General features: G+C 39.5%; 1 protein-coding gene across 9 annotated transcripts in view; it reads left to right on the top strand.

Moving 5' to 3' along the window:
• The window catches only part of NFIB (nuclear factor I B), a 274,513-nt gene that overhangs the window by 156,016 nt on the left and 91,515 nt on the right, over positions 1–26,982 (top strand). The window lies entirely within an intron of this gene.

The raw sequence follows: 26,982 nt of genomic DNA, 5'->3' as shown, positions 1-26,982 counted from the left end.
AACTACAGTAATACCTTGCAGTAAAGATGTTATCATACATTGCAGCCTAAGTTTTATTTTAATCTTTTGATTTGTTTTTAATGCTGTTCTTTATGGATCTTGTAACTGGGGTCTCCATTTGAATAAATAAGTTTCCCCTGTCTGAATGAAGTAGCTGTCTTGTATCTGATGGTGGTGTATAGTAATTGTGCAGGAACTTTGGTTTAACCCTCTAATCTTGCAGTCACTACTGCTACCTTGGAGAAGGTAAGATTATATTAACAAGAATGTTTGTAACCACAGACATTTGTCAGACTCCAGCTTGAGACATTTCTGAAACACGGAGCTTCTGAAATACTATCTTTAACTTCAGCATCAAAACTCTGCCTCTGTTTACCTCAGAGGCAGCTGCATATCTTTGGTGGATACAGTGATTTCCAGTGGTATGAAACAATAGCAAACTTTTCAATAACTTTTTTTTAACAGTTTTTTAAATGTTGTGATGTTTACCTGTAGCATGCCATATCAGCATGCAATATAGCACAGATCTTGTAATGTTAATCTGGTCATCCACATCATAAACAGTTTTGTAGGCTAGTCAGAAAAGCAGGGTCAGCGCTGTGCCATGTGGTTTTGGCAACCCTTCTGCTATTTCTTCACGCTTATGCATTTTGTAAAAAGGTATCTGTTAACCCTGAAAAAATACGCTAACCGGTAAGTGAAAATGTACTTGTTGTGGCTTGGCTACCTTTGTTACTATTGTGAGTAACCTTCCTATGTTTGTGTTTGCAAGAGTGGTTTTCCACTCAGGAGGGTTTCTGAGTCACCTTCTCAGCCTGCACACCTCTCTTTCTCTGCAACAGGCATAGCTTTGAAATGACAGCTCAGTATTGGGCCATCATGGCAGCGGGAAAACCATCCACCACAAGTGATCTATTGCTGGTGTGTAAACGTTATTGCAAAGCTGCAGATCAGGAAGTGAAAAGGACTAGGAGATCTCTCTTGAGCAAAGCATTTATCTGAACAGCCGGCAGTGTTTATCTGCTGCTTTTCTGGGTTTTTTTTCCTTCTTCTGGTAAAAGAGTGAAGAATAGGTGCTGAGTTCCAAAGTACTGACTCATGGGGCCACAATGAAGCATTAGGATACAGCCATTTCCTACCTTTGTTTGAAATCAACCGAGTAGCCCTGGCGGATGCGGATGCAGATGCAGGCCCTCGGCTGCAGGGCTCGGTGGAAGGAAATGCTTTTCGTCTTTATGGAGTGCAGAGTGCTGTTTAGCCAGTGCTTTGTGCATCGCATGTGGCAAGCGTTGTGTAAAACACTGCGCTCTGTGTTGCTCTACATCATAGCCACGTGAAGCTCGTGAGGTGAATACTTGCCAGGTAGTTAGAAAAGTGTGGTGTGGGAGGTAATGAATTGTAAGAGCACTGTCTGCCTTCACCATATCTTTCTGACGCTGTTTTATAAGTGTAAATTAAATATCACTAATACTTCTTTGAATTGGAGAAATAGTTACGCCTAGATTAAATTAAGCATGGAAAACCAGTATTTTTCTTGCCTAAAGCGATGCTATGGATTCTGCAGCAGAACTGAAAATAGCTGGTATGAGTTTGGGCTCCTATATTTCTGCTCTGACCACTTAACTCCACTTAAAATTGGGTGTCATCATCTCAGAAAAGACAGCACGTTTGCATGTAGTGAGAGTGAATGCCTTAAAAAACCCCCAACTCCCAGGGTAAGGCAAGCAATGAAGCAGTAAAAGAAGCAATGGGAGTACTAAAAGGAAAACAACAACTGGAAACTTACGTGGTTGTTGTATATTTGTCTTTAGCTTTGAAATTCATTGAGACTCTTTCCAGTATTTTTTTCTGAGTTCTTCTATAAATGACTCTTGTGACCTTTCATCTATTGACACTAGACAAAATTTTTGAAATTTAGTTTTTTTTAAACTCCCTTTAATCTGTATGGTTTAGTGATTTCATTTACATCTCAGAGGCAAATTGCCTGTTGGTGACTGTTTTCTTCTTAACTAGTGCCTTATTGGCATCTGCAATCAGTGTTAGTGAACACATTAAAAAAAAAAAATAATCTGGGAAACTCTCCAAAGAGGGGTTAGGAAACAGCGTACAGACAAATGCTCCTGCTTGGAACAAAATAGAAAATGGTCCCTGGTTCATGTGTTTGTCTGTGTGTGTGTTTTTAGGTTTTGTTAAGCCAAAATTAAACACAGTAGAGTTCACTGTTTGCTAATCACCATGTGTTTACTTTCTCTTCCAAAACTGAAGTTGCCAACCAATACATTTCCTACCCAGTGCTATGAATCTGTCCAAATAAACATGGGAAGTAGTAAAACAATGACACTATATGAAAATACATCCTCATTCATTAAACAGAGTCCAAAAATTTGTGTGGAAATGTGCATCTTATGGACTCTCCAGCATTTGAAAAACTAATAACATAACATGCATGACGTTCTCAAGAAAAACAGTTATCCTGTTGATTTACAGAGATGAACATTGATTCTTTTGTATTATGCTCTCTCTGTAATCCCTGTAGACTGGTGCATGTTTGGTATCTCATAGTTTTATGTTAATTAGGAAGGTAAGCATCTTGTGGAGAACAAATAATCAATTCTAATTACCATCTCAATTATTAAAGGTTACCAATGTGTCCTTCAAAGTGGATTTTAGAAGGGCTTCTCTCACAGATCACAGAAGCAACAGCAGAAACATTAGATGCAAAATTAGGTATGTCTTTTGCTTGTATGACCAGCTAACGTTGGGAGAAACAGTCTTACTTGTGTGACAGAAAAGAAGCTGTACTAAACAGCTGTCCACATCTTCCCACCTGCCAAATCAAATGCATTGACAAAATTTTTGGTCTGTGGCAGGACTTACACGGATGTCAGCAGATGGCTTGAAAATGAATTAAAAGGTGCATTAAGGTCAATGTTGGCTATCGCTGAGCTGGAGGACGGGAGATGACTTTTTTCAACACCTTATGCTGTGTTACACACATTGAGTAGAAAACAAAGAGCTATGCAAAATGCACAGAAAGCAGACTGTGATGCGAAGATTAACAATCCTAGTTCCTCGAGAGCAAACTGCTTTTGACACATATTCGATCTCATCCAAAGGAAGAGACTTTCAGGAGTGCATCAGCCTTCAACACTTGTGGTTTAGATGAAGGTGGGTTTCTGTGTGAATCATCTACATGGCTGCGCCTGCTGTGTTTACCTGTCCAGTGGCTGGAATAAAACTGCATACATCCAGCAGTGAACCTAAGGCGAAATTACACTGTGTGTTTAAAACTTTATGGGCACCCACGCTTTTAAGGTCCCATGTTCTTGAGATGCAGTCCCAAAATGGCAGGACGTTTTTGCCCTGGAGATGCTCCTTGATTGTCCTTGGCAGCAAGTCATACAACTGCCTCTTTCTTCCAACAAACTATCTGTTCTCTGGAGATGTGATTTTTTGAACCCAGTCCAAAGCATGAGATGTTTAGGTGTTCGCACGGAAATCTTTAGGACTTGCTGTGCAAAGTGTTGGCCTGGGACTGTCTGACAGTGCCTTTTAACAACTACAGCATTCCCACAGCATGTGTGGTTTTTTTGGTTGTTGGATTTTTTTGTTTTATTTTGTTTTGGTTTTTATTTCTATGCCTGTGGCTCTTGCAATTACCCCTTTCATTGATATTTCTTTGCCTTTTTAATTTTATTTGTTAATGTTTATGAGCTTGAATGCTAAGAAAAACATTTCTGTTACAGTTGGGAGCACATCCTTGACAGTGAGGCATGGTGGACAACTGTCTTGTTAGTCTGCAGCTTTGAAAACTGAAACAAAAAAAGCAACAGTCATTTGTGACTGGAAGGCTCTGGCTTTAAAGTTGAGCAATTACCCCTGGGATGCCTAGGAGTTAATGAGTTCACTGGTAATCATAGAGCACAGGGCCAGCAGAAACCCTTGCCCAAGCCATTCTTAAAGCCTCTTTACCTTCATCTAGCTGGTACATTTCTCAGAAAGTGAATTCTGGGGGACTGAGATTTCAAATTTGAATAATCAGATTGGTACACAAAATGCAACTTGCTTAATGTTATTTTGACTGTTCAGATAATTTACAAAATAACAAACACAGTAGTTACAGCTGGAAAGCACTAGGCTTTGTCATGTGGTCAAGAGTCTTTCACCTCCTGCAAGACAATTTTAAGGTATTCAAAAAGGGTTAGGTTATTCCTGTTGTTCGTTTATTGGTTTTTTTCCCTAGCAAGGGAACTTAAATCAGCTGAACAATTAGGAATGTGCCTCTCCCATCTCTGCTGAAGGAGCTGTGTGGATAGGGGATGTCCATGAGCGTGTAAGGGCAGCACAAGCATCAGAACAGTGTCTACGATTTCTCTTGAAGGTGTAATAAGGATTTTTTTTTTTTTTAAATTAATACTTTAAATCACAGTTTTCCATAACATGAAGTACAAGTCTTTAGTCATGAAAAATCATAACAAAATTGTGAAGACATTTGATAAAAACAGTGCATTTTGCCAAAGTTGCTCCTCAGCCAGCCCACTTCCACATTTGAAAAATCTGTAGAAATGACAGTTGGGATCAAAATTTAATCATACTGGGCGCTATGCAAAGCCAGCACAGACATAATATCTGCCCTAAGGAGTTTACGGTCTACTTCAAGGCTTGATGCCAGGGGAGGGTGTAGCAGGCAGTGAGAACAAGGAAGAGAACTAGGAACTTGTGACTATCCTATCTTGCTAGGTAAACACTCTGCTCAGTGTCAGCATCATTCAGTGAGGTTAAGAGGCAAACAAAAACACTAGTGCATTTGGTAATCTTGGCTAGTCATCTGTCTTGTGACAACCTTGGTGAATTTATGAGATAGAGCTACTGTCAGCTCCTTTTCTCAGATTTTATTATACTGGCTTGTGGGCAGGAGGATTCAGGCCTCAACATATTAAGTCCTTGTTTAATGACCATCTGTTGATATGCCCACTCATAAAGAGGAGCAACGCTGACATGCACCTTGAGAACATTTCTTTCCAAAAGAAGATTCTTTTGTCTAAAGTTAGTGGTTCAGGATTTTCTTCCCTTGCATTTCTGATAAGCTGAGAAGTATTTCTTCATGGGAACACTTCAGTCACAGCGAGTCGACTAGAAGTCAACATACAGTGTATCTGAAATAGGTAAACCACTTCTGTGGGTACAGGATGCTGCATTCTTTAGCTGCTTTCACTGACTCCCCTTTTCCTTGGCTCATTTGTCTGGTGAAGTAGGCAGACTCTGCTGGCAGATCATGAACAGGTAGTCACCATTTCAGGAAGGCATTCTTTCTACAGGATATCCTTAAGTAAATTCTTGGGTATCACAGAAACTGAATTGAACACCTGCCTAAATGTCCTGAGCAGGGAGGAATGGCACATAGAGGAGTCCTTAAACAAAGGCCACAATTCCTGTGTGGAAGTGTGTAAAATGGTAAGATAGTTGTGCTATGGGCCACAGGAATTTTATGTTGGACAGGATCAACGGTCCAGGATCACGTAATTAGCGCTTGGTGCAGCACCTTGTGTTTGATAGCCACTGGTGGAACATGAAAGAAACCCATTATTTGACAGTTACAGAATAACCTGCCCATGGGGGAAACAGGTTTCTAAGCTCAGGCAATTAGTGGTTTTCTTTTGCCTTTTAGCAGGAGTTTGTGTACTTTGTCTTCAGTGAGCAAGCAGTTTAGTTTGCTGAATAAGAGTTTTCACTTGGCTGCCCGAAACTGTAATTGTGTTGTGCTGCTACTTTCAGAGCTTGCACTTTGCTGATCTCTCTGCCACTCATAGGTACAGTTTAAATGGAAAAGGGAAAGCTGGGAAAACTTAAAGCAGAAGGGCAAGGTGAAATTGTAGTGAGACATCAACAGTAAAATCCATGTAATTTACCCATTTTCAGGCTGTTTTTTAAGTCTTAGGCAAAAATGTGCTATATATTATTGATGCAGTGATGTATGTGTGTTACAAAGTAACACATCATGTATTTTATTGAAGGATAATGTGCTTTTTATATAGTAAATTTTAGAGATGTAAAAGATACATAATGTACATGTTCTGATCTTTGGGCTTGTAATACTAATCAGTAAATGAGACTAACACCTTCAATACCTAACTCTTTTCTCACCAGATGTCTCACTAAAATGCACATCTCAAATACGCCTGCTTCCACAAACGTAGTCTGGTTTGGCAAAGGGAGTGTTACATCACTCCTTTGGGAAAAGATGCAGTAGTGCTGAATGTCCCATGAATGCAAATATTTTCATGAAATTTAGACTAAATATTCAATTTTTATTTTTTTCTTAGGCTCTGAGATTGTTTACATATGCATGATGAGCCCCATGTTTTTACTGTTTGAACACTTCAGATCTCTGTTAGCAGTCATCAACTGGCCTCTCAACCCCACAGCTGCAGTTCAGTTCCTGGGCCTAAAACTATCAGATTGATTGTAATTTACATTAAAATTTATAGCTACATCACTCTTAATGTAAAAATTTTTTCAAGACCAAGAGGAAAATACATTTCTGGTTATCCACAGAATTAAAAAGCTGGTACTTGTTGAGTGTTTTTTTGAGGGGCGATGGCGAATGCAGAGTTAAACAAATGACTAGTTTATGTTGAATTGATCATTCAGGGTTGCTGGATCATTAATCCCTAAATAGGTGGTTTACCACAGTCTCATTGTAGTCCAGAAGTACCTGTTGTATGAGAAAACGCAGTCATGCAGAAACAGTGCAAACACTATTGACTTGCCTGCTGGTTATTGCAGCTTTTTCTTTTATCTTTCTTCCTTCTTTTTTCTTTCTTTCTTTTTTTTTTCTTTTTTTGTAACATTTTAACTTTTATGCCCATAATGCCTTTTGCCCTTTACCTAGGATTTCTGTTTTGCTTCTGAATTAAATTAATATGGTGGATATGATGGACCTCAAAGTTCTTCATTATGAACCGCTTATGAACTCATTTTCAGATAGGACTGCTTCATTATTATCAGAGTAGACTTCTTTTGTTTCACATAGCTTTTCACATCATGGCATTTCAAATTCCTTAAGTCCTGTAATACTATATTTTGTGAACAAGAGAGAAGAGAAAATAGATTTTAGTCCTGGTTTTGTTAACCCATTCTCATTTTGGGCAGAAAAAGAAAAGCGTTTTGTTACTCAAAGTTGAAGACCTGCCAGCTTGTAAAATGTTCCTTTTTATATGAGGGAGATTAAGTTGGCATTTTATGCAAGTTCTTTAGTATACACCTTCATGTCTTGTCATAAGGCATATAATTACTGCATGTCACCATCAGCAATCATTCTTAAGTTAAAACCTACTATAAACCTCTCATTAGTAAAAATAAGACAATGAAAGTAGGATGTATAACTTCAAAAAGAGAACCAACTGTTAAGGGAGTTAATCTTTTCATTGCACAATAGATAAAGAATAAATAATTTTCACTTAGGGCTTTTCTTTTACATGCAATCAAAATAGTTAGTGATAACAGATCTGGTGCCAAGGGTTTCATAAACACAGGGTTTTGTTCAGATAGGCTTGCTTGTCCTTCCGTGCTGCATTCAGATAAGGTAGTTTCTTTTTAAGCATGTAAGGCTGGATCACATCCTCCTTGCAGCCTCGCCGCACAACAGTGGGGCAAATTTTGATGCTGCTTGTGTTACAGAGGGTGGAGAGCCACCACAGGGACCTCTGAGCCACCTATATACAACCTCAGCCAGCATAAGGACTGTTTCCTGAATAAGGAAAAGAGTCTGGCCAGACCACATTTTCTCTAAAAAGCTTTGGCCTGAAGTATAGCCCTTGGGTATGAGGCTGACACTAGTCCTGAGAGTGTTGTTGGCATGGGTGAGATTATTTTGTGCCAGGCAGAGACCTGGTGTGTCTTCCAGTCTTGCCTCCTGTGTGAAAATCATCCAGCTCTATCAAGCCAAAAGATGAAGCGCTAACAAACCAAATCTTCTTTTTCTTGTTTTCAAAGCTTTCCTGAGTTAGCAGAGAAGCCTGAAAATTTTTGAGTGTGCCATCTTCCAGAGTGAGTTTCACTGAAAATGAAAATATAGCTAACATATCCTCCATGTCACGTCAACATTTTGTGACATTTCCTTGTGGAAGGCCTACTGTGGGATCATTTGTGTTTGGTACCAGCATTTAGTGGGCTGCTACATCCAGCTGATGAATTTGCAGTTTCAAAAGGGAGAGCAGAGAATAAGGTGAAAAAGGAAGGGAGGGAAGGAAAGATGGAAGGAGGGAGGGAGAAGGAGGTTGCAGATCCAGTACACTGAAAGATGTGAGGACAGAGCTGCGTTCATGACTAGTGCACTATCACATATAATAAGGTCTGTGTCATCCAAGTTCTACTTATGGGGTCGTTGCATGAGATTATCTCCAGGAGTTATTTCATCTTGCTACTGGAATTCACTCAATGTATGCAAAGTGGACAAAGGTCAGTTAAGTCTCTTGTCAATGTGCTGGCACAGTAGCTTTAGCAGGAGAAGAAAGTGATGAATAAAGTGAAAATAGGTTCAGGTGAGATTTTTCAAAACTGGTTATTGATCTCAATAGTAAAATTATGGGAATGCATCCCGGGCAGCAGAGAATGCTTTTCAGAGCCCTGCTCTTGTGCCAGAAGATGGGCAGGCTAAACTCACCTGAATACTTCTGAACAAGCAGATTCTGTGTTGCACAGCTAGTTTGCAGGGTATACATACCTGGCTCACAATAGAAGCACACAACCAAACAAGTTTCAGGTAATTTTTCCAAACTTTTTAGTGCTGGAGACAGCTTGTTACGTATAAACCCACTGCACTTCAAAATTGAAATTGGCATTCTGTTGTTGGAGTAGGGTGCTAAAAGTTAGCCACTCTGAATTTGTCATCTGCCTCCCTCAAAAGCAGCTGAAAAAAGTCTTTTAAACAAGGTTTTTTTTCATGTTGTTACCAATAGGATTGAGCCCCTGCAAAAGTAATTTCTAAGAAACCTGCAATTGTATAATATCAATTATAATAATGATGAAACTAGTTCTAGAAGCTATCCACTAGAATTTAAAGTGGGAGCCAAACCACAAGCTCTTTTTGGCCTCTTTGAAAGATTTAGAAGTTAGATGGAATGCTTTCCAAACCAAGGATGTGCTTAAGGAGAAAAAGAAGAAAAGTAGTCTTATTAACCAAAATAAGTAGAAATCAAAATTACTTTTGGAGCTTTCCCTTTCCTATTGAGAAAAAGCAATAGATGGGAAATGTGCTTAAACAAAAATTCAGTTTACATGTAAAATATACTTGCCATTGCAGGGTCCACTTCCAGTTGCAAAGTGGGAATCCTTTCTGAAGTTACCTAATTTTCTTCTTCCAAGAGTACCATGACTTGCTACTTCTACAAGGATTCTTAGAGAAAAGAGTGCACATAAAGTTAGTTCCTTCAGATGTGTGTGGTACACAACCTAGGGTCAGAGAGAAATGTCAAATAAAACCAACAACATTCCACTAGTGACTTTTCTCCAGGCTCTTAGAGCTTAATTAATGTAACCAGTACCAAGTGCAAACAGCATTTCAGCATAATGGGCCACCTTTGTTCTCAGGTCCAATTAGACTACAGCTTGTACAGAAATCACATAGTCAAATTGCTTGGTCACAGTTAAGTGTCTCACTGGTTTTCCAGGAGGTTTAAACCCCCAACTATTATATAAACTAGCATCAATTTTCTGTTAAATGCGAGCACTTATATCTGGGACTTGTGCAAAGTCTGGGAAGCAGTTATTTCTTACACCATATTTATGAATAATGACGAGAAACTGCCAGCTGGTGTGTGTAAAGTTGTCTAGACCAATCTGAGAACAGTATGTTTTTTCATCTTTTCTTATGGCAGCTTTGAGGGCCAAGGATGCAGACTGGATAATTTTCCAGTGACTGCTAAATGGCCTCAAGCTCTAGTAGAAGTAATGCCTGCAAACTCTGCAGCTTTGGCTGCTGTGACAGAAATATTTTTTTTAAAAAAAAGTTGGAAGGGTATCAGCACTTATGCTTTAGGACAAATTCTGTCTGAAAGAAAAAGGAAGTTTTCTACCTAGGTCTAATATTTCATAATTTTACAAAGTGGAAGTTCTGAGTCATCATCAGAAGTACGTAGTGCTGATCACTCTTTGAAATGTGATCATGAGTTAATGTCTGAAGGTGCGACCTGGTGGTGTAGACAGTTGTATCTGCAGCATGTTCTGCAGTGTTCCCAAGTGAAAGACTGCATATACTGATTTTTTTTTCCTAAACACATTTACTGACATATTTTGACATACATTTCTTGTGTATCTTGTGTACACACCGAATTGTAGATGGCTAAACAGTTGTATGACATGGCTTGGTTTTTTTTCCCCTTGTACATTTTTGTTAGAAGACAGTTGTCCTGCAGTAAACATCTTAACACCCAAGCTGTTCATAGTAAGGGTGAATAGTCTAACCAAACATACTGAAATGATTCTGAAAGGGGTGATGTGTGGTGATATAGAAAAGAAAGGAAAAAAAAAAAAAAAACAAGACGTGGGGGAGAGGGGATGAAGAAGAATGCTTTAGGAAAGGGAAGATTTTCCACAAGAGAAAGGAGGAATACAAGGGCAGAGAAACCATAAAGGAGTTGTTTTATTGCAAGAGACACCATTTTTCCCATGAGGGATATATGTTTTCACTTGTACTTCACAACACTTCATTCCTAGAGGGGAAGACATCAACTTAGAGTAGGCTTAACACATATTACTTATTACTCTTTAATTCTTCTTAATTAAAAAGACCTATAGATTTATTGGGAATATCCTTTTCTTTTCCATGACAACTAATCAATTCGTGCTGAAAAAAAGAATTTATTTCTGTAAACACAAATGTTTGATAATGGTTATAAATACAACCCATATATCTGTTAATATCATATAGCAAGTTCCCTGAGTGTTCCTTACGACAGTCCTAAATACTGTTATTTTAAAAAAATAGCATACGTGGGCAACAGCACTAAAGGTAGCATGGGCACAGTTCTTGCCAGTGGTCTGCCACTTTGAGAACTTACCTCTCTTTTCATTTTTTGTGTTACAGCATGTTCAAGTGCACTCATTTAAAGAAAATTGAGTTCAGCCATGTGTCATGAAAATAAATAATTCTATTGATCTGATAAAGTCTCAAAAGAGAGGTTAATTTGAAAATGTTGTTTGTTGTAGTTTCCCTCTATTGCTGTGCTGTGCCACAGTATTGTAGGAGAGGGAGATCAGTGCTTGAGTTTGTTTATGGTTTTGTTCTACACCTGGATACAATGGGATGCTGTGGGGAAGACTGTGACTCTCAGAAGGCATCTAGACAAACTATGACTCATTAGACATTCCTGAAGCATGGTGAAATGGAAAAGCCGATGGAGTACTGTAATATCTGGGTATAAGTTATGCAAGGACAGTTAAGAGTATAGTGTTGAGGGATTAACGTTATGTGGTAGAAATTCCATTTAATTAGCTACATGATGCCATTCCTGCTATAGTAGTATCTGCAGAGAAATGAACGCCAAATCAGCATGCATGTTTAGAGCTGTAATGCTAAAAGCAAGGCTTACACAGTAAAAAGGAGAACTTACATTTCTTTTTGGAAATGAATGAACTTTTATGGGACACTGAAGAAATAGCCCCAAACTGGTTATTGTTTTGCAGTGAGTACCTGCCCACATCTCCAGAAGATGTGCTCATCCATGTTTTGGGGGAGTCATTTTATCTCCTGCTAAGTCTCTGCATGTCTTGTTCAACCACAAGTAGGTGTTCGGGTGATTGTGTCACTGAAGAGATGGAGGGAGCAGATTCCCTCCTGTGCTGGCTGCTGACTTCTCTGTATCCCTGCCATGCCTCCTCCTCAGGCCTGCTTAACCTCTGGCTTTCCATTGGGACGCTCAGCTTCACAGCCTTTTTTCCCCTGTGGACACTCCAGCTTTCTTGGCTGGTCACCAGAGTGGATGGGTCTCACTCTGTGCCAATCAACAAAATACCACTTGCAGTTTTCACACTCTCTTTTCCCAGGAACAAGAGCGACAACATCAAGTCCCTCCAGAATGAGAGGGGGGTGGGAGTGAGGTAGCTTCCTGCAGCCTCTGCTCTCCTTCACCACTCGCTGCAGCTGAGGGGAGGCCTAGAAGAATGAAAGTGCCAGAGAAAGGGTTGCTTAATTCAGCTGATTTGAGACGGGTGGGTTTGCACAGGTGTTCACATACATATTTCAATTTAGTGTGCTTATTACTGGAGATGGTACAAAGCCCTGGTCATCTTTGCAGGGCTAGCAGTCTAGGCAAAGTATAACCCTGTCCCATTTTGCTTCACAGCTGAGCTGCAGTCCTTTAATGGCAATCATGGCCAACCTTTAATGGCTCTGCACAGATCCATCCTGTGGTTTTAGAGAGCCTCCTAGCACAAGCTACATTTTGGGAATAAGTCAGGGCTGTTCCAGTGTTGGTAAATGGTACACTAGGCTGTCAGCTCATTGTTGAAGGCTCTGGTTGTTCTCCTGACTGACATCAGCCATGTCCTGGGCATGCAGCGTTATCTCATACCTGCCAAGAATGGCTATCAAAACTGGAAGTGACTAAGCAGATTAAATTTTAGCAAAATATTCGTGTCTGTGGCTTGTGCCTAGGCCACACCTCAAGAAGTCTCATCTGTACAAGAGATTATGTTCAGGTAGTGCAGACTGTTCTCTAGTAATCTGAGAATTTCTTTTCATGGAACTGATCTAAGAGCAGTAGAAGGGGACCCAACATCATCTTTCTATAATATAGAAAACATTGTAGCAACATAGTAGCAAGGCATTTTTATTTTGTTAGGGAAACAAATCTATACTATTTAACAAAGGATCTTTTCCTACTACTATTTTGAATAGGCTGGTTGTCGTTATCCATGTTAAGACGAGCACTGGACACACTAATCACTGTCTTGTGTGAATATTCCAGCATTCCAAAGTTCTGATAGCGATCATTAAATAAATAATAAAAATAAAACCCCCCAAAATTCTTTGAGAAAGTTCTCCTCCTTTGTATGCAGCACAGATGAAGAGACTTCACTCTTTTTTTGCCTAACACTGACAAAGAAACCCAGGTGAATTAAAACCAAATAGCAAAAAGTTTAAACTGGACTGGTCTAAATCCCAAGGGACTGATTCTTAGAGTGGTGTGACTGATCACCTGGGACTGTGACGTGCTGGGAGACATGACTGTTCATGTGTGTCCAATATGTTACTAGGAAGGAGAGATTACTCAGGACACACAAATGGCATGTTTCATTTTGGAAAACAGATTGCTTTTCTGGAGTATGCAAAAACTGCCCAGAGTAATTTTTGAGACCTCTATCCTCTGTTATAGGTTTCTATGCCTGTGAGTTGTGGGGCTGGGTGTGCTAATGGAATATGCTATTTCTGGGAAGATGAACATGTACTGTGGTATCAAAGAATCTTTTCCAGAAGTTAGAAGGTGTATGTGTGTATTTTCAAAAACACTTTTCACACGCAGTCTCCTACTCCCACTCAAGGTGAATGCTGGCAGGAAAAATTGGTGTTTCATTTGAGAATGAAAAGCCATTTGAATGTTCTTTCCTAAGAACCCAAAGACTTGACACAATTCAACTTAGATACAGGTGTCATATCCAGCTTAAATTCTCAATGCAGTTTCTGTCATATACGGTATTTTTTTTGACAATTTCAAGGTTGGCAGATCTGTTGTTGTGATTTGCAGATAGTTTTGTGTAAGAAAGTTAATTTTTTTGAAAGCTGGAATATCTTAATTCCTCCTTAAATTACTCTATTGGGCTTCAATATGACTACTCACAAATTAGATGTGTATTCAACAGTATATATTATGTTAGACTTATAAACTGTGGCATCTGTGAGTTGTATGTGGCTAAAAGCATATCTCAGAGATGGCTGACATTCAGTTGTGTGTGAAATGCAATTCTTGGGCCAAACTTTGCACTTGGCTACATAAATCTGCATTAACTGTAATGAAGTCTGTAGAATTATTCCTAGTTTAACTTGAAGTCATTGAGAGATGCCATTTAGTATACATTTATGCTTCTAAACATTTTTGGGGCCACAGGAATTATTAGCTGTTTTAACATCACTATGTCTTCTCTTATGTTCCATCACCAGCCAATGGAAAAATCTTTATATAGCCAGGTTGCTTGATGTACTTTGGATCAGAAAGGTGTGATCCTGAGTAAACACGTTTCATATCCTGTTAACAAATAGAGTACATTTCAGGTGCCTAAATGAGTTTTGGAAAAGCGTCCTATGTATTGGAATTGACAGTGTTAGGCTGTCTTTGAAACAGAAACATGTCATTGCTGTTTATGGATGAAATTGCTGGTGCCCAGTGGCAGCTAGATCAATAGGAATTTGACATAGTTGTGCCATTTATTTTCTAAGCTGCTTTCATAGTGAGTGTTCTTGGGTTTCACCCTTGGCCTCAACAAGCCGTCTGTTTCACTACTTGGCATCTTCCGAAGACACTGCTAATTTTCACACATTTTGTGGTTTTGTAATGTGGCAAATTCCCACTAGGTGCTAGACAAACAACTTCTGCATTTGTGATTTAAGCCACACTTGAGCTGGGTCTGTCAGAGATAAAAGATTAATACATCATTCCAGTTGATAAGTTGGTTGTCCCTCCTAAATCCTTCAGGGATGTTTGCACACTGGAAATTTTATGTAACTTTTGAATTTGAAATTGTCATCAAATTACCCAAAACTATTATAGCATCAGTGCACAGTCCATGGCATTTTAAATATTTTTCTAAGGAATGCACAGATTCTTGTTCCACAAGTTGTTTTCCATTTACTGTTCCTTAAAAAAACCTCTTTAATATGCTGTTTTTTCAGAATATATTTTTAATCTTAAAGTACAAATTGATGCTTAATGATAAGGCAAGAGAAAAGACTGGCCACACCTTAAGCAAAATGTTCTAATCCTGCAGTCTTGTTGTTCCCAACCTTGGAAAATCTTGGATGGCTCTCAGAGTATTCAGTACCATTCAGATTTGCCTTTTCCTCTAAAAAGGATGCAAAACACTAAATCCCCTCTCCAAAATGAAATGTTTGTAATGTCATGAAAAGAGAGAACAGATGGTATCATAAAGCTTAAGGGGAAAGTATAGCACTTTAATTCAAATTGTTTGACAGAGCTAAAGACAGCCACTTAGTTATCAATTGCTTAAGTTATTTGTACTCCTTTGTGTAAAAGAATAAAACAAGAAAATTAGAATGTTTTGTACATTTGTTGTGGTTTAACCTCAGCCAGCAAATAAGTACTATGCAGCCACTCACTCCCTTCCTGCCCCAGTGGCATGGGGAGGAGAATTGGAAAAAAAGGTAAAACCCGTGGGTTTTTTAAGAACAATTTAATGATTGAAATAAAGTAAAATATAATATTATTAATTGTAATGAAAACAGAGATAACAAAAAGAGAAAGAGAACTAAAACTCAAGGAAAAAAAACCCAAACAAAACAAGTGATGCACAGTACAATTCCTCAGCACTCACTGACACAGTCCCCAAGCAGCGATCATGCCCCACACCAACCAACACCACACACCCCCACCCGCCCAGTTTATATACTGAGCATGATGTCCCATGGTATGGAATACCTCTTTGGCTGGTTCAAGTCAGCTGCCCTGGCTGTGTCCCCTCCCAGTCCCTTGTGCCCCTCCAGCCCTCTGACTGGCAGGGCCCAAGAAACTGGAAGGTCCTTGACTTGGTATAAACATCACCCAGCAACAACCAAAACCATCAGTGTGTTATCAACATTGTTCTCACACCAAATCCAAAACCCAGCACCGCACCAGCTACTAGGAAGAAAATTAACTCTATCCCAGCTGAAACCAGGACAGCATTTCAGAGAGAAAAGGGTAAGGCAAGGCAAAATGGTACTTTATTTGCTTATGTTCTTTGTTAATAGTAATACCAAAAATGTGATTGATCTTGTTATGCAGCCTCACAAAATCATTAGAATAACTGAAACCTGATTGTATAATTTTTGGTTTCACAGTGGGAAGTTACTCTTATACAGTCTGACGGCCTACTAGGAAAATATGCAGAGCTTGGAACCTTTTGGTATTTTCCCTCCACTTTTAACTAAACTAGTTTTGCAGTGCATCCGGGTTTAGATTGTGATTCAGTGCGTTAACTTACCCCTGTACTGTTTTGATTGAGCAGCAAAGCATCCATTACCAATGCCATATCCAAAGTGACGTTTCCATACAGACTGCCTGCTGTTTCATTCATAACCACAAAGCAGCCTGAAATGACTTGACTTCTTTTTACAACTTGCAAGGAGTTAATGGACTGTGCTGGCCCCCTGCCAAAACCTTTGAGAAACTTTATTAATGTGTTATGAAGCTGGGACACCACAGTGTGGGATTTTATTGGTTATTCATTTCAATGAATAAAAATATGTATGCACAATTAAAACCATGTTTTCAAGAAATTGCATTCTAGTATTTGTTAAGTCTTTGACAATTATATTCTTAGTGTTTGCTAGTGACATTTTTGTCTTTTTCTTTTCATAATGTAAAACTTTGCACTGCAAGAATATTAAGTTTGCATTGTGAATGTTCCCTTCAGCACAGACACCACCTTTAGCCCAGAGAATACTTTTCTGATGCAGAAAAAGAAGCATTGAAAACTTCTGGTTGGACTTTACTGTGTCCCTACAAATGAGCTACTGCAGAGGATGATGAAAAAGATTGTGAAGGTTATATCGTTGTGGAGATGTAGGCAGCCTGTACATCTTCATATGTACACATATGTACACAACATATGAAGAGCTAATGTAACGTAACTAGCTTCAAAATTAATGCCAGAAGTCAGCTACTGGTTGGCGGGTTGTCTGATGTGATTTCAGTGTTATTTTGCAAAGGCAATTGAATTAGTTTCTGTTACCCATTTTTAAAATTCAGAATTCACTCAGACAGTGAAGTAGGTAAGACTAGGTAAAACTCTCAACAGTTTCTAATGCCTGGGAACAAGAACAGAGATTGTTCATTGCATAACGACAGGTGAGCTCCTTCTTTTAAGAGAATGTAATTTCCTTCCATTATTCAAAAGTAAAAATAATCTCTTAGAGTCATTGCTCACTGAGGAGCATCCCAGTTTTCAGTCCCTGGATGCAGAAGAATGGCTGCAGAAGCATGGCTTTAGAATCTCTGAAGATCTGCACAATCCAGGCCTGGTATTAGAATAGGCCTGTAATCAGAACTGTACTGAAGTTGCTGTGCTGAAGTTAACAAGAAAGGTGGCCTTGAGCTATTCTTGAATCCTGAGACCAAGTAATTATGCCGTGCCAACAGGCCGTGGCTGTAACAAGCTACAGCTGCTGGGAAAGCAGGTGCAGGGCCAAGAAAGGTAGGGACCGGTATGGGAATATAGGGAGTAACAAACTACAAGGCTGAAGCACAGCGACTCAATTAGCTACATGGACAGAATGCTTATTTTAGTCATGATAATTAGGGGTGTGAGAACCGCGCGTGTTTAGAGACTACTAAAAATTATATTTCTGCTTTACAAATATGCATGTGTATTGGTTCTATATAAGTAGTGTTAGAAACTAATAAAGTTGAGCAAGATGCATAACTCATATTGAGCATCTTCTTGACTCCGGTGAACCCTCCTTCCAACACCTAGATGCTTTTCTCTAAAACTGGTCAATACTATTGGAGAAAAAAATAATTGTAACTTTAATGACGTAACAATAAGAAATAGAGAAATGTGGAATTGAAATTCAGTAGGTGATGGAATGAAGAGTTGGTAGCAAAGCAGAAAGGCTGAATAAAAATGCCTCAGTCTGTTTAAATAGTTGACTATATTTATGCCTATTGACAACCCTTAAGTTGGCATAAAATTTTCCATTCTGCCTTCAGACTTCTCATTTGGACTTGAAATTTTCAAAGATTGATGCCTTAGAAAGCAGTTGTGCTTTGCACATAATTTAAGCAAAAAAGATGACAATGGTTTGAATATATAAGGAGGCTCATAGAGTACATTCATTATTGGTATAGAAAGAAAAAGATCATGCGACTTCCATATACCGTATTTCCTGGGAAAAATACCTGGAGTTAGAAAACTAGTATTTGCTGGGTAAATGACTCTTACTGAGGAGCGCTACAGTGATTATTTTAGGTTTGGTGGTGGTAGATGCAGTATTTTCCTAGGAACAGTGCTTCAGAATCCTATGTGTAGTTTGGCCTAGATCTCTCCTTTCAAGCATCTATCTATGCAACTTTGTTTTTTACATACAGCTTTTGTGTACTTTAAGCAAGATACATTACAGATCTTTAGATGTGGAGAATAAACAAACAAGTTGATGCAAGAAGCAGAAATAACTTGTGATAACTTTTGCCTCATTTTTCAGAATCAAGTACACAATTCAGTGTTCTCTTCCAGCAGTTGTAAGGAACTGAGACCTAGCCATTGGCTAAGGAATGTGAGGAAAGAGGAGGTCTCACTCGCAACACTTTTGTAAAGCTGGAACATCTGTAGTGATGCTCCTGATAGAAGAAATACCTTGATTTTTCCTGTCTTGAAAATTCTTAGCAAAAGGAAGAGAACATAGGAGTAACTGTAAATAAAAAATAAACAAAACCAATCTTCATCCTTTCTTCCTTCGAATACTTCAGAAACCAAGTGTTATTGAAACTGTGAACTGATTGGTAGGGGGCTTTCTTAACACACAAATGGAACTGCTAATATACAATGATGTTTCCTGCAGCATTAAAATTACAGCGTGAATATCACAGCTTCTTTTTTTTTTTTTTTTTAATATGGTAAATAGAATTGCATAGTCATTTGAAACCTGGAAGAGTTAAAATGTGTTCACTTTGTTTTTAGCAAACCTGTCGGCAGTAGCATGCAGAACCTGCGGACTGGGCATGGGATCTCATTGTCTTAGAGTTTATAGCACGAAAGTGCCGAGTTACACATAAATATGTACTAGTCTTTTTTCCAGGTTGCTGGCTTGATATCAGACCAGTCAGGTATAAGGAAACACTGGAACTTTAGCTTGAGAAGGGTTTTCTTATACTTCTATTTTTTGTCTTTAATAAATGAACAGAAATGTATTTTTGAGCACTTCTAATATTTCTTTCAATCCAGCTAGGTAAAAAGGGCAAGTTTTGGGATTCCCAGTAAACTAAGTACTTGGTGCTTCCACAGGGGAAAATGGCCTGTATTTGTTTAGTTTGGTAAGTGAAAGTGTCATGATAGCCCAGTGAGGAGGAGAAATGGGCAACTGGTAGATACTTACTTTTAAAATGTACATGTGTATTTGAAAGGAAGAAGAATGTCATGAATGAATGAATGAATGAAGCTTCATCTGTAGAGGCTGTAAGCAGCAGATAAGATACAGAAAATGACATAATTTTGTGAGGACAATGTTTTACATACAAGAGATTAGCCATGGCAGATTGTTTGGAAAACAGAAGTGAAAAAGAACTCCCTGTGCATATCTGACTGATAAAAGGTTTTGTATGTAATCCCTTGCTAGCTTTGTGTGTGTTTTTTTTTTTTTTTTTTTTTTTTTTAAGTAGAGAACTTTTTAAAGGTGCACTTATTAAATATTAATAGAAGAGAGACCAATTGAAATTGCATACCCATGCAGCCCAACTCTTTGGAACCTTAACCCTAGCTCACTGGTACTTTACAAGGACATCAGCATTACATAGCTGTGTGACTTTGACCCCAATTACTAATTAAACAGAGGGTGAAAGTCACTTAATTCAGAAGCCTGTTGAGTGGACAGAACTATCACAGTAAATGTATTTACAGGGACAAAGATTTGCTTCATAGAGTAGAAAGGATTAGGAATGAATTAAAAGTTATATAAATAATTGACTGGGCTCGATATGAAGTCTTCTGATGCAGCAATGTGACCATAGGCAATAAGCAGTTCATGGATGAGTTGACTAGTGTTTTCATAAAAAGCTCCTGTTCAGATGTTATTATATAGTGATAGTTGATAGGGAGGCTTAGGACGGTAAATAGACAAGGACAGCACCCACAAGACAAGCTTTATATTCACTTAGTGTCTGTAAGGTTACGATTCTTCTACTGATCGACCATTTTCTTCTGGTGTAGACACTTCCTATTTTCATTTTCTTTTTTGATTCCAAGTGATGGTAAAATGCCTGTAGAGTTGTATTTTATAAAGGAGATTTAGAGGAAACATTATGATGCACTAATGTGTCACCTGTCATTTCCCAAACCACCAGGTCTACCCTTGAGAAGCTGTTCAGTGAGCAGTAAGAAACCAGTGGCTCGAAATGCCTCTGCTTGGTCAGTTATGATTACAGCACAGTAAGCAGGGCCAAGGAACCTCTCTATTTATATTTGGTTTGACGATGGACACAGTGAAGGAATATTCAGGCACAGGACAGAACAGCTTATGTTTCCTTGTTCTGGCCAAGGGTGGGATAGCTGGGTGAGGACATCCTTCTCAAACCAAATACTGAGAGGCTGGCACAGCACAGGCTTGAAACGTGTGGAAGCGTTTTGTACTCTTTGCTGGTTGCTTGAAAAAGAGATTTTTTTTTAAGTGGGCAGATGCAGTCAGTGCATAGGAGGTACTGGGCATTTGGGACTTTGCTGGTGCCTTGCGACTGAGCACAGAATAGCTGTCCTTTGCAAAGGTCTCAACACATGTGCTCCTGGCACAGGTGAAGCATATGATTATTTATACATAATTTAAAACAATAAAATTAAGCTTCCCTTCAGGAAAACCCTCGTCCCCCCTTTTTTCCCAGTTCCAGGGTACTCAGAGCAGTCCGTATGCCTTCCCACTCCCTGCTGTGCACAGTGTTCTGGTGAGCTTGGTGTGACTAGCCTGTGGTGCCATGTCCTGCATTTGTCTGGAAACTCAGCTCCTTGCCTCATTTAAAACAATCAGATGGTTTTAAAACCAGCTTTGGCTTTTGCCCTTCACACAGGACGACACTAGGTCGACGACATTTCAGGATAACTGTTTGGCAGCCATTTTAGATACTGCCTGCGCTGAGAGCTCGCTGGCTGCCAAAAATTGCAGACGTTCTGTGCCAAAACACTCTTGGCAGTAGAGATAAACTTTACAGAGATACACAGTCCAGAAATATCTTATAATTACAAAGCACAGGGGGCAGAATGTTTTTACAATACAGCTGTGCTAATGTAAACATTTAATTTGGCGGCCTTCTACACCCACTTTTCAATTAACCAGGTTTATGCAGATACTTTAGGTCTGCAATAAACTTTATTGCTACTTCTCTCAGAGTACAGTTTATGAAACACAGATTTGAAGTATTTTGGGGGCTTTCTATCCATTTAGCAAGGCACATTGAAAATGTTAGGCTGTTATAAAGGGAAGTGTCAATTCCTGTTTTAAAATGCCTTAGCTCTGGCTTCACTAAAAGCCTTTGCTTTAAAAGTATATATTAATTGGGGCCTGTCTCCTTTGGTTTCTCCCAAAGCAAGTAACAGGATATTAATAGAAAGAAATGAAATCACTTAAAGAGCTACAAGAGGACATTTGTGCTGGTGATCATTAGAAAAGACAAATGTTCCCGGCGTTGCAGAATGGTGCTACAGAGAACAGCTCTGAACAGCAGCTCTTACGAATATAATTGCAATAATTATGTGATAGCTGCAGTAATTGTTCTTACGGAGTAAAAGAAAATAGTTTCTAATCAAAAGCATTATACAGCCTTGGATGGTAAAGGCAGCCGCAGATCCTTTCCTGCAAACTTCAGAATGCTGGAGGTTACAGTATTTTATAATGAGATGAGTTAATTGACTTTGTGAAACCGGTTATAATATAGAAATACATATTTAATAATATCTTTCTATTCACTATCAAATACATTAAAGTAACTGTCTCAAATTCCTTTTGCATTTTGTGGGAATGAAGAGCTTCAGTATGACTTTGAAAGGCTGAAATGCTGAGTCTTCCCTAGTGGTCAGGAGCTCCTCAGTCCTGTGAGAGATCTCACTGCATCTGAGGAACTGTCTCTGGCAGGGAGGGCTCTGTATTCAGGGTCTAGGCAAAACAGAGTGAGCACAGCCATATGCTCTCAAGGGATGGCAGACTTCAGGATTCAAAGGATCTGTTCAGTCTGGACAAGCTGAGGAGTAGGAAAGGTTGTGGGATTTTTTTGAAAGCATGTTGCAACTTTTTTAGTAACGAAACTTGGACTAGCATCCAAGAAACTGTTATCTTGTCTGCTTTCATTTGGCCATTTGTATTTCCAGGCCAAGCCACACATTGTTGTCAATAATTACGCAGTCACAGCATTAGAAGAAAAGCTGTTGGCTGTCCCACAGCAGTCTAGATGGTCTCTGCCCCAAAGCACGTTCAGCTTTGGCTTGCAAGTGTGTGGGGCCAGTGGTTGGTGGCATCAGGCAGGTTCTTGGCTGGTAAAGGGCACCAAAGCGTCTTTATGTGGTTTTTGAGCTGACGTGAAGAAACTTTTTGGGGACTGGGCGAAGGATTTTTACTTTAAACTTCAAATGAGGGAAGGGAAAATACAGATAGATAGAAGTGACAATGTCTGTGGGCATCACTGAAGGCATAGTTTACCAGGAGATTTTTATACAGGGGTATTATAGCCCAAAAGAAAGTGAGTGAAATGACCTATTCCATCTTTTAATGAATTTCAGACAGTTTGATTCTAAAAGTGAGTGAGTAGCCATCAGAAAAACAAAAGCTTTTTCCAATTGATTTGATCATTCCCAATTTTCATTGAATTAATCTTAAATGTTGTTTTTTAAAAATTTAGTTTTTTATAGCAGACATCGAATAAATGTGATTAAGTTAGTAAGTACTAGAGCATAAAAACAGAGATATATTAAAAAGCTAATTGAATAAAGTCAGTAAGAGCAGATGTTAAAGAACTAATGACATAAACTAGGGTCTACTTGTAAGGGTAATTTTGCCTCTGTAACCTGTTGGGTTATAAAGACTGGCTGTGAGGGAGGAAACAGTTTATGGGTGGGATCTCACACAATTGATTATTGCAGGAATTCAGAATAGCTTCTTGTCCCTTGTGATCACAAGATGATTTTTTTGGCTCCTATTGTAGGAAGTTATATTTATTTTTAGTTGATTGTCTCCTTACTCTTTCTACCAATCAGTAAATCAAATCTTGCTGATAAATGGGTGTTATCTAGCTGTTTTTCTTAAGTGCTGTTCCTTTAATTAAGAGCAGTCATTCAGCATTGTTGCTGTGATGAGAGTGTAAGGACAGCAGAGAACAGAGTACTTCTAGGAGCAAAACGAAACTTTTTAATAGACTTTGGCCATTTTGTGAGCCATAAAAATTAGGTTTTGTGGCAAAGGTCCTCATGAGTGACTTCCTTATTTTCTCTTTTGTTTGGCCACAGAAGTGTTTGAGAATGCTGATCACTGCCTGTAGGCAGAATCAGCATTTTAAAAAATGATGCTTTGTAATTCATCAGTGTTCCTTAAATAAAAATGGGTTGTCAAGACAGTAAAAGCCTGGCCAGAGGAATGAAAGATCTGAAAGGCAGAAGTGAGAAATGCATTCTCCACCTATAGAGAGATTATCAGTCACCTTCAACAACATTAATTGTGGATAACTGGTAAATAAAGATCTGTATAAATTACAATCTCCCCCTCCCTTCAAAAGGCTTCACAGAAGCACTGGTGATACTTGGAAAGGAAATAGCTCTTGTGTTTTGTCAAGAAGCCTTCTAAACAGCTCGGCTTGGGACAAGGCTGTTTTGTACCATGCTAGGAGAGCAGAGTCCCTGTAAAGCTGCTGAGGGTCTCCTATGTATAAAGCAATCTTCAGGTCCATCAGGGAGCCAGAACTTCTCTGGGAGCAGAGCAACATTTACTATGCTCTGCCATGTCCCCTCTGAGATTCTTGTTCTGGTTTAAGGGCAAGGAGCCTTGACTAGCTGATGGAGGACACATCTACAATGTTTCTCCATTTGCCCATGCTGGCAGTGCTGATGTCCCAGGATTCCCACCTCTGCCTTTGCAGCTGTGAGCACCACTGCTGCCCTGCCACAGGTAGCAGTCTGCAGCAGGCTGCGAGCACAGTGCTGGAAATGATCTAACTGGTCCTGTGCACCTGGGGTGGGAACTGTACCCACAGCAAAGCCTGAAACAGCCTCCTGTCATTCAGGGGTTTGGAAGGGTGCAGAGGCGGCTGACAGCCATCTTTACCCAAAGCCGTTCTCTTATCCCAGATCACAGGTTTGAAGCTGGGTGTTTACCTAAAGTTTGAGCGAATGTTGGAAGTCAAGTAGTCCAGCTCAACCAATGTGGCAAAGGTTGAAAGGTGTTTTCAAGGAGGTAAATGCTGTTTGGAGCAATAGGCAGTGCACTGTGTATCCTGGAGGTGCTTGAAAATCTGGGTGCCCAGGGCTGGGCATTGGGGGCAGAAAATGAATGTGTGTGGTGGGGATCCCCTGCTCTGGCATTATCTTAGAGGAGTTTTTAGAAAGATGCTGACAGCTCATACATGTATAGTAGCGGCAGGCTTTTAACCTACCAGCCCTTAGATGGTAGCAGCAATGCTGTGTCAGCTTTTTGGGAAACACTTAAACAAGGACAAATGAGGTATTCCCCTGTACAGCGCAAGACAGTTTAAATAGATTTGGCTCTGGCATAGCACTTAAATTTATCAGACATTTAGTGTTTAGGATGTACAATACAGCCGTATGTGACTTGCCAACTATCTGGTCTTCCCCCACTGTTTCTGGTTTGGCAACAATGTGGTTTTTCACCCTGTTGCAATGCTGACTGCCAAGGAGACATGGCCAGCTTTCTGCTTCCTGTCTTCCTCTTTGTCCTGGCTTGTCCTGCCTGCTGCCTGCCAAGTCACAGACGCTAAAAGATTATTCAAAAAGGTCAAACAACTAAGGCTTGAAATCACCTATGCCAACATTTGTATTTTCTTTCTGTTCTTCTGTGTTTGGCTAAATGGAAAGAACACAGCGTGCGGCTGAGAGAGGTACACAGAGAAGTTTTTGACAATAGGAGTGCATGGATCATGCTTTTGCAGACTGCTTGTAGGGGCAGTGAACACTGAATATTGTAAGAGGAATTCCGAGTAAAGCTAGGTGAAATGTGAAGTGCTAAAGATACATAATAGCTTTTTTGGTTTTGTGGATTCATCCCTTCCCCCCCCAGTTTGTTTTTGCTTCCTGGGGTTTTACTGTGTCTGGGAGCCACGTTCCTTTGGAGTTTAGTACTACGCCTCTTTGAAGTTGGATCTGCAGCTACATTAATATATGTGACCCTGTTGTAACTACTAAGAAAATTAAGCTTAATAACTGGTAAGTTCTAATAATAAGTGTGTAGCTGTTCCGAAGCTAAACTTCACCAACACAAATCTGAGAAGTCCTGAACTGAACAGTTTTGTACATTTTTTGTCTGCAGATGGAATTTGTTCACCTGATTTTGGTTCAGCCTCTCTCCACCTGAAGCTGAAGCAGGAAAATATATCTACTGCTTCTATTTCTGTCACGTTTCTTGACTATGATAATCGCCTAATGCTCTAATCTCCTGTTTTTTGACTAACTCCAAGGCTGATAACAGCAGCCATAAATGCAGCATAACTGTTGGCCATTTGTTGTAAAATTGCATGATTGTAGGGGAAGCCTTCTGTTCAGATGATTCATCAAAGCCCAGGCTGCAAAGCACAGCATCATATTTCAGTTCATCTTCAAAAGAGACTACTCACTTTATTCATCATCTATTCAGCCTCTCCCCTACCTTGCCACCTTTAAAGACTGAGTGTTTCTTTAAAGTAACAGCAACAAGCAAGGGAAAAAAGAGGATCCTTTCAGCAACAGGCCCCTTCACAATAAGCAACTTTTGATTGTCTGTCTTTTACTCAATTGACCAAGAAACCTGTACAGTTTGTAGTGGTTTTAGTTTGTTTAACTGCAAGTATCCCCCCAGACACTGAGAAGGTTGCAGGGTTGAGGAATATTTCCAGGCCTGTGGTGGCAGGAGGAAGGCAGAGAGAGATTGCAAAGAGAAGGCAGGGAAAGAATTTCTTGATGGTTGTTTCGTTCTGTCATACATGTGGTTGCAAGTTACCCTATAGTAAATCTTCAACAATTCTGTATACAGTATTATTCATAAAGTTAATTATAGACCTAGACCTTGGGTAAAAGGGCTGCCAATGTCATTAATGGAATAACAGTATGCTTCCTAGAGTCAAACATTGCTTGTGGACAACCACTTCTAACTCAGCACACATAAAGGCACATATTCTGAATTCATTGCATACCAGGGAGTAAAACTCTCCTCTTAGTAATGCAGCAGAACAATCTCTGTAAGCGTGAATGGCAATTGTTACAATTACTTGTCTATTCTAAAGGTGGGTTGTCTGCCTATGCCCTTCCAGCTCTGCTTCACTGGGTTGTGATTTACACACCGTTAACTATATTTACCCCCTAAACAGAGAGCATTTGTGATGGTGGAGGACTTGAGTAGTCATGAAGTTTTGTCTCTTGGTAAATATTTTGGATATTCTTCTGTGCCAGAGTAGGGACAGTTATTTTCTTGGGTACCTGAAAGTGAAACATCACTGCAGAGTTTTCACAGAGCTTGATTTTGTGGAATGTTTCAGGAAGCTTCCTCCCAGGAATGCCTAAAATCAGTAAGATGATCCTGATTGCTGCTTTTTATTTTGTGACCTTAAAATTGACAGATCTGCCCTGCAGAAGGACGGACTGTGGGTATGCTTATGCGTGAACAAAATTCAGTTCTAAGTGTTCTTACTTGCAGGCTAACAACCTTGAATTTGTTGTCAGCAGGGACCGAACATAGGTAGTTATCTGATTCAGGGGTCTTCAGGTTGTTCAGGTTGTTCAAATCAGTCTGCAATCCCTGTAAGAAGGAGATGTCCTTTCCTAAGAGGCACAAACTTTATTTTTACAGGTTGACAGTAAGGAGTTTGGCATTTGGGCTAAGAA

Source organism: Falco punctatus (genome assembly GCF_963210335.1).
Source record: "Falco punctatus genome assembly, chromosome: Z".
NCBI classification, from domain to species: Eukaryota; Metazoa; Chordata; class Aves; order Falconiformes; family Falconidae; genus Falco; species Falco punctatus.
Note: the sequence above shows the minus strand (reverse complement) of the source record. Positions and strands in the feature narration are given on the sequence as shown.